The sequence below is a fragment of the Acinonyx jubatus genome, chromosome D1 (genome assembly GCF_027475565.1).
Source record: "Acinonyx jubatus isolate Ajub_Pintada_27869175 chromosome D1, VMU_Ajub_asm_v1.0, whole genome shotgun sequence".
Lineage (NCBI taxonomy): Eukaryota > Metazoa > Chordata > Mammalia > Carnivora > Felidae > Acinonyx > Acinonyx jubatus.
Window position 1 is genome coordinate 14821712 of NC_069390.1, and position 9417 is coordinate 14831128.

General features: G+C 36.8%; 1 pseudogene; it reads right to left on the reverse strand.

Moving 5' to 3' along the window:
* Positions 1 to 279: 279 nt before the first annotated feature.
* Positions 280 to 1262, reverse strand: LOC106976547 (olfactory receptor 4A47-like; annotated as a pseudogene).
* Between the last annotated feature and the right edge of the window lie 8155 nt (positions 1263 to 9417).

A 9417-nucleotide genomic window follows, 5' to 3' on the forward strand; every position in this document is an offset into this window, starting at 1 on the left:
TATATAGCAACAAACATTTTAACAATGAAAAGAATATAAATAAAAGACAAGAAACTGAATAGAAATAAAATTAAGAATGAAAATAAGAGTAATAAAAGTAAATGGAGCAACTAATTATGAATTAGCGTAACTCTGTATTTCACTTATGTTTTCATTGCAGATTATTTATTGACTCCAACTGTAAATGCATTTACAGTAAAAAGGACTTCAACACTTGAGAAGACTGGCCCTAATGCTAAGTTACTCCCTTCATGAGGGATGATACACTCACTTGCTACTTCATGTGCACATTCTCCCCCACAGCTGCGTTATAGCATTTGTCATATCAGAATTTCTCAGAGTGTAGATCAGGGGGTTCAGCATGGGGGTTATGACCGTATAAAACACACTCAATGATTTGTCAACGGGGAAGGTCTTAGCAGGTCTCACGTACATGAAAATACATGGCACAAAGAAGAAAACCACCACAGTGATGCGGGAACCACAGGTCTGGAGGGCTTTCCCCCTCCCTTCCGGACTAAGGTTCTTTAGAGAGTGAAAGATGACACCATAAGAGACGAGCAAGAGCACAGACACAATTGTGCACATCATCCCTCCATTGGCCACCACTAACAGGCCAATGACATATGTGTCAGTACAAGCAAGTCTCAGTAAGGGGTACATTTCACAGATGAAATGATCAATGACATTGGGACCACAGAATGGGAGACTATAAATTGTGCTAACTTGAATGGCTGAATGCAGAAAACCTCCAACCAGGACCCTACCAGCAGCACAACACACACCTCTTGCCTCATGACAACCAAATAACGCAAGGGCTTACAGATGGCCACATAGCAGTCATAAGCCATCACCAGCAGAAGAATGACCTCTGATCCACCGAAAAGGTGCTCTGTAAATAGCTGGGTCATACAAGATTGGAAGGATATGGAGTTTTTCCCAAACAACAAGTCTGAAATCAATCTGGGGGAAATAGTAGAGAAATAAATGACATCCATAAAGGATAAGTTAGCAAGAAACAAGTACATAGTTGAGCCCAGGGTCTTACTGACAGCTAGAGTCACCACAGTGAGCAGGTTGCCCACCACGGTCAAAATATAGAAGAGCAAGAACATAATAAAAAGGACCTTGTGTTCCTTTCCATCCTGTGTGAGGCCCAAGAGGACAAAGTGGGTTACATTGTTTCTGGATGCCATCCAGTCTGCATAGGAGCTGACTTCTCACATTAGAAGCAGGTGATCTACAAAACAAGGGGGGGGGGGGAGGGAACACTTAAATGCATTATAAGATTAATTTTTATTGATTAATTCAATTAAAGAATGTAGGACTACCTGTTTGTGTGGAGTGTTTCATAGATGCTGCGATTTCCAAGTTGAATAAGCCATGCTTTCATATACTCAGTGATAAATACATAATAATCACATTAATTTAATAAAAATATTATGAAAAGGGTTACACAATGCAAAGATCATGGGTAAGAATATATCAACCAAAGAGTAAATGCAATCAGAGAAGACTTCCCAGAGAAAACAAGGCTTTAGCTGACTTTTAAAGGGAAAATGGAAGGACAAGAAAAGAGAACAAGGGAATTCACGACAAGATGCACAGTTTATAAAGTCACAAAAGTAAAATATTTGAGACTGATTTAAGGTAATTGACATATTCAAATTGAATGGATCAAATTAGGAATGGGAGGTCACTTCCCTGGTTGGATATGCCCCATTTTCCTGACCAATAAATGTGGAAGCATTCCACTATTGTGTCTCTCCCTTAACTTCATATATGCAACATCTCCAACTTTGGACATCTCCAATTGGGTATCAGTTCAGGACTTATAAAACCAATTTTTTACTTTTCAGCAACAAACATAGGTGGTCCCCACCTCATTAAATGGAACCATCTTCCATGTCATTGCTCAGACAAAAAATATCACAGTGCCCTTCTTGTTTTCTTGCTCTTATATCACATATTGATCTCTTCAACAAATCTTTAACCTCCTTTAAAATATATCACAAATTTGGGGCACCGGCAGCAGGGGGCTTAGTCAGTTAAGCATACAACTTGAGCTCAGGTCATGATCTCATGGTTTGCGAGTTCAAGCCTCACGTAGGGCTCTGTGCTGACAGCTTGGAGCCTGGAGCCTGCTTCAGATTCTGTGTCTCCCACTCTTTCTCTGCCCTCCCCAATGCGCTCTCTCTCTCTCTCTCTCAATAATAAACATTTAAAAATATATGTATATATCACAAATTTAATCATTTCCCTCCCCTCCCCACTTCTTATGTCCCACCACACTAGCCTTGTCCCTCCCCTTTCATTCTGGCTTCCATCAATTGGTTCTCTTGATGCAACTTAAAAATGATCCTTTTTAAATATGATTCTGATCTATTACTCCACTGCTCACAATGCCTACAGTGGATTCCAATCACACACTCACAACTTAATGAATCACAGTTCATCTTACAGTAACAGGAATTATAATCCCCATTTCACAGTTAAACAAACTGAGGCTCATCAGATCATCTAATTAATTTTCCCAAGGTCACCCATTTTTAAGTGATAAAATTAGAATTGGAATGAAAGTTTCCTTTATCTCGAGGTGATCTCACTTTTACATAATAAAGATAGTCAACACAATTGCAAAAGCTGGTTTCCACTATTTACTGTTAGTCTTATCTTGTGAAGGCAAATCCACAATCTGAAGGAACACTTTTTACTCATTTCCAACCACGTGGATTTCCTCTGTCATCCACTTTGACAAGAAAGGACAAAAAGTTGCATTATTACATGAGGATATATTTTCTTTCAATCAACTGTCTATCCATTTTCTCTGTGGAGTCTCCTTCTTATTCAGAAGGTTGTTTTTATTTGCACTGTAGACTACATCCTAGGAATTTCATGGTCTACACAGAAAAACAAAAATTGATCGCATTAGGATAATTTATCAAAAAGACAAGGAATTCCTATCCTTACATAAGGAGAGAGCCACCAGCCATTTCCCAAGGAGACCTTCTCAGGTAATTTCTTTCCCACTAATTTCTAAATAGAAAATACCATTCAGCTAGTGAGTCCTTATCATTCTATAGTATTGGTTTGGGCAGAATAGTTGACTTGAAATTTGAGAGGCACTCTTGTACTTTTTCTTAAGCAATATTTTAAGCCTAAGAAGGACCTCCTGAAAATGTTATCAGTTCTAGCATCTTCTGCCCCATACAGGCAAAGATAACTGGACATTTCATCCCTTCTGACCACATTCTTCATTAAGTTATAGGATTGGAAAGTGTCCAAGACTGATTCTTGCTTAATTACATAATTCACTCAGATTTTCGCAAAAGTTTGAAAGCACATCTAAATGTAAGATACTACTAGACTAAATCACATAATGAAGGCCTACAAGATATAACATGGAGCAAAAACAAAACAAAACACAAAAAGCTTTAAAACCATTATGAGACCTTTGCCAGTCAAGAATAAAATTTCAGCCGTTATTTTGTTCCAGTAAAGATTAATTTATCATATATTTCCCCACTTGTCATATAATGTTTTTCCTTCACTTTATTTAATACTCAATTAACTCTGCCTAGAAGTGTTGTTACATATTTTAAATATTTATTCATAAATTTTAATGTAATCACTATTCAAGTTTTTTTGTTTAAGTATTTTTCTTATATGGAGCAACTCTTTAATGATAGGAAATGTACTAAGAGTGAGGATACAGCAATTAACGATGGGAAAAATCATGTATAAGGTCCTTCCTGAATGAGGCCTATATTCTCATAATAAAGTCAGACAGTAAATAAGGGGACAATTTAGTAAGCTAATTACAGTCTTCATCAGTGCTAATAAGAGAGCAAACAGGGTACTCAGAGAGAATTCTACTATGGAGAAGGTGACCAGGGAAGGCCTTTCTTCAAAGTTGATGCTTAAGCTGAGATTCACAGGATAGAAAGTGGCTACCATCAGAAAAACTGTTATAGTAAGTAAGCCAAATAACCTCATGTCACTAAAAATGTCACAGGGATTTTTATCCCAGTGCCATGTTGAAAAGGAGGGGTGATCATGGGCACTTTCATCTTGTTCCTGATTGGGAAAGCTTTCAACCTTTCCCTGTTGAGTGTGATGTTACCTGTGGATCAGTCATACGTGGCCTTTCTTATGTTGGGGTACATTCCTTCTACACCCAATTCGTTGGGAGTTTTCTGGTTTTGGTTGTTCTGTTCTGTTTTGTTTTGTTTTCACAGAAAGACGCTGAATTTCTGTGCTACCAATGACAACCCAGAGAGGGAATTAAGACAATACTTCCATTTACAATAGCTTCAAAGAGAGCAAAGTACTTGAGAATAAACTTAAACAAGGAAGCAAAAGTTTTGTACAATGAAAAACTACAAAATGTTGCTGAAAAATATTCTAGAAGACACAATTAAATGGCATGAACTGATGTGGCTCATGTTATTAATGAACTCATGAGTTATTAATGAACTCATGTGGCTCATGAACTGATGTGGCTCATGTTATTAATACTACCTAAAATAATCTACATATTGAATGCAATCCCTATCAAAATCAAAAAAAAAAAAGTTTTTTGTTGAAATAAATAAATCCATCCTAAGATTCTGGTGGAAACTCCATGCAGCAAGATAACCTTGGGAAACAAACAAACAGTTGAGGACTTCCTGGTTCTAAAACTTATTACAAAGCTATAGTAATCGAAACAGTATGGTGTTGGCATAAAGATGGACATAACAATGGAATAAAATACAGAGCCTATAAATAAACTTTTGTATATGTCTTCAAATGATTGTCAACAGGTGACAAGAACATTCATGGGGAGAGGAGAGGTGGTTTAAAAAAATGGTGCTGTGAAACTGGATATCCACAAAAAAACAAAAATGAAACTGAACCCTTAATGCACAGCATATACAAAAATTAACTTAAAATGGAACAAAGACCTCAACTACTAGACAGAACTATGAGATTCTTGGAAGAAAACATGAAAGAAAAATTCATAACTTTGGGTTTGGCAATAATTTCATGGGTAGGACACCAAAACCACAGGCGAGAAAAGAAAAAATGCATAAATTACTTTATCAAATTTAAGAACTTTTATACACCAAAAGACACTATCAACAGACCGAAAAGGTATCCCACAAAGGAGAGAAAATATTTGCAAATGATATATTTGATAAGGTATTAATATCAATACTATATAAAGAAGTACTGCATCTCAAAAAATAAAAGAACCTGATGAAATACAAGCAAAGGGGGGCACCTGGGTGCCTCAGTAGGCTAAGCGTCCAACTCTTGATTAAGGCTCAGGTCATGATATCACAGTTTGTGAGTTTGAGTCTCACATGAGTGGCTGCAAGGACAAAGCCTCTCACACATGCCACCTGAAAGAGGAAGCCATATCCCTGTCACTCATGATGATTTCATAGTACAGGGTTTTCAGATGGCCACATGGATGCTCAGCAAAGACTTAAGTCGTGTATTTCCTAACAGAGATGGTTTTCTTACAGCAAAAGTGGCAGCGCCTGAGAGCGCAGAGCATGCTTGGGATTCTCTCTCTCCTCCTCTCTCTGCCCCTCCCCCACTTGCTCTCTCTCCATCTCAAAGTAAATAAATAAACATTAAAAAAAATTTTTTTTAATGAGAAAAGGACTTCAGTAGACATTTCTCCAGAAGAGATGCATGAATGCCCTATAAGCACATAAAAAGATGTGCTTACATTACATTAATCATTTTCCTTAGGAAAGGCACTTCAAAACCATCATGCAATACCATTTCACATCCAATGGGAGAGCTATTACCAAAAAATGTAATGATAACAACACATGTAAGAAAGTGGAGAAATGGGAACAACCGTGCATTCTGGTAAAATGATGTAGCTGCTATGGAAAATGTTATGGTAGTTCCTAAAAAATTAAGCAAAAAATTATTATATGATCCACAATTGGGGTATATACACAAAATCATGGAAACCACAGTCTCAGACAGATATTTCTATATCTATATTCATGGCACTATAATTCATAATAGACAGAAAGTAGAAGCAGCCAAGGTGTCTACTGACAGATAAATGTATGAACAGTGTGAGGTTTATGTACACAACGGGTTATTATTCACCCTTAAAAATGAAGGAAATTCTGACACATGCTAACACATACATTCACTTATTGAGTGAAATAAGACAGTCACAAAAAGACAATTTAACGTATGATTCCACTTACATATGGGGCTTAAAGTAGCCAAATTCATAGACAGAAAGTAAGTAGAATGGTATCTTCTAAGGCCCAGAGAAAGGGAAATAGAGAATTAATGTTTAATGAGTGTGGAATTTCAATCTGGGAAGATGAAAAAGCTTTGGAGGCAGATGGTGCTTGTGTTTGCATAACCAAGATGAATTAACTTAACTAACTATCATGACAATGTGAATTAACTCAACGCCCCTGAACTATGTACTTACAAATGGCTAAAACTGCAAGTTTGTTATTTGTATTTTACTACAAGTTAAAAACTAAGTGTAAAAACTAAGTTGACTTCATTAAAAGGTGCATGATGTCAACACAAAGCACAGCACAATAGCAAGAGTACATGCAGAACTCTTTGGCTTTACGTACACCTCTTTAGAAAGTAGTATGTCATTCAACAACAAAGCTAGTAAACGAAAATCTCCAGAGCTGTGTCCTGATAATCTGCATTTACAAGAACTCTAATTCAGATAGTATGTTAAACTTTGACAATCAATTAGACATACATAAGTCTAAATACGCTATTTTTACAATGATAAATAATTTCCTGCCTGGACCTTTCCTCACAGTGCCTATATGTGAAAATAAACATACTTGGGACAAATAGTGTTCATGTGCCTCTGCACCACAGAAAGTATCTTCTTATCTCTTTTCCATTAAAGAGACCAACATTTAATAAAGTTACGGATATCTCTCAGTTACCTTTTTTCCTCCAGAACTTCCTCACAGCATTTTTCACCTCCAAATTTCTGAGTGCACAGGTTTAAGAAGTTTAACAAGGGAGTTACTGTGGTATACAACCCAGCCACAACTTGATCAGTGGAAAAGGTGGTGATTGGGTACAAATATATAAATATATGGACACAATACTAAGACCACCACAGTGACGTGAGGGACACAGGTGGACATGGCTTTGTGTCTCCTCTTGAAGCTATAGGTCTTCAGGGAGCAAGAGTAGTAGAAGATGACCACCTATGAGACCATCAAGAAGAAAATGTTAACAGGTCAATGAACCCACTGTCGACAGCAACAAAGAGACCAAGGGTACGATTGGGTCCATGCAGACAACTTTCAAAAACGGGTTTACATCACACACAAATGGTCTATGACATTGGGGCCACACACACACAGCCACACTGTGAAGAGGACCTGAATGGCTGCTGGGACAAAGTCTCTAGCACATGCCACCTGAAAGAGGAAGCCATATCCCTGTCACTCGTGATGATGTCATGGTGCCAGGGTTTGCAGATGGCCATATGGATGCTCAGCAAAGACATAAGGCATGTACTTCCTCAAAGAGATGGTTTTCTTACAGAAAAGTGCCAGGCAGCATTTCAGGGGTCATGGAGGATGAACAGCAGACTTCTAGAAGGGATAAGTCATACAGGTGGAAAATGGAAGCAGTACCCAATGTTAAATGTCAAGACCCAGTGGGGGATAACAGTTCTCAGCACTCGGAAGAGGTAAATTTCCTTAATCTTCTCTAATTGAACCTTCTTGAAAATCATAACTGACTTTGGTTTTATAACTATGCTATTTTAAACCTGTTTAACTTCATTGTAAACTTATTGTAATGTTAAACTTGTATTATCTTATTTAAATGTAAACTTACTATTTCATTTTAAACTTGATTTGGAAATGTAAATATGCAAAACTAGACATAATTCTGAAAAAGCATATTAAGGAGGGACTGCTGGTCTCATCACATATCAAAATGTGTCATTGTATCAAAGCAACTATATTTCATATCAACTGGGACATGAATAAAGAGATCAATGAAACATAATTGATTCCTGAATTGGATACAAACATATATGGGGCTTAGGAATATAATATCAGGATTTCAAGTCAATGGGAAAAATAAAAATATGCAACTATTAAAAACTCTTAAATTTTAGAAAATCCACTAAAATTCTCTCTTTTCAACTCATAGATCAAAATAAATTCCAAATGCAACAAAAGTTCTAATGCATGATACATAACCTCAAAAATACTTTAAAAATTAAGTGCTCAAATATAGTTGAAGAATATTTTGGTATGAACAAAGAGTCTTTAAAAAAAAATCCTTATTGGATTTAAAAGAAAACAGTGGGCACCTGAGTGGCTCAGTCAGTTAAGCATCCGACTTTGGCCCAGGTCATGATCTCACAGCTAGTGAATTTGAGCCCCACACTGTGCTCTGTGCTGACAGCTCAGAGCCTGGAGCCTGCTTCGGATTCTGTGTCTCCCTCTCTCGCTGCCCCTCCCCTGCTCAAGCTCTGTCTCTGTCTCTCTCTCACACAAATAAGTAAACATTAAAAAAAGTTTTTAAAGAAAACATCATTACACACCAAAAGCGTTCTACAGAGTGTACAGAAGTTAAAAACACACCAGTAGTCAGAAAGATAATACTTACATTCACAATAGTAAAAGGGATCCTTTCTTAGAATGTAATCAGTAAGAATCAGTATGGAAATGAGCAACAATTGAATGAAATAGGTAAAGGTATTAATAGATGATTCCCAGAAAAAGAAATACTAACCATATTCAATATCTGGAAAGATAAATTAAACAATAAGAAAGATTACAATTTAATCAGATTGTTCTATGCCACAAATATTCGTCAGTTACAGGTGGTTAAGAATGTGGACTGAAGTACCCTCACAGACAGTGAGCATCAGTGTAGCTACTGGGGCAATCTCTAGGACGGCACTTTGGCGATACCTATGAATATCGACATTTAACTATGTGATCATTGTTTCAAATACATATCTCAACAATTCCACTCCTAAGAACTCATACTTGCACTTATTTACAAGCATACAATCATAGCAAACTTCTTTGTCAAAAAAAAAAGGTTAGTAAAAACATGAACAGGAATGGATATATTTAGTTTAGTATATGTTAATAAGTAATGTGCAGTACAAGAAAACCTAAGAGATCTCTATGGACTAGTATGCAATATCTTCAAGATGTTACAAATGATTTCACTTATACGTGGAATTTAAAAAAAACAAAAACAAAAACAAAACCAGGAACAAACTCACGCATACAGAGAACACACTGGCAGTTGTCAGAGTTGAGGGGGATGGAGGGATAGGAAAATGGGTGAAGGAGATAAAGGGTACAGAGTTTCACTTATAAAATAATTACATCACAAGAATGAAAAGTATAGCATAGGGAACACATCCAA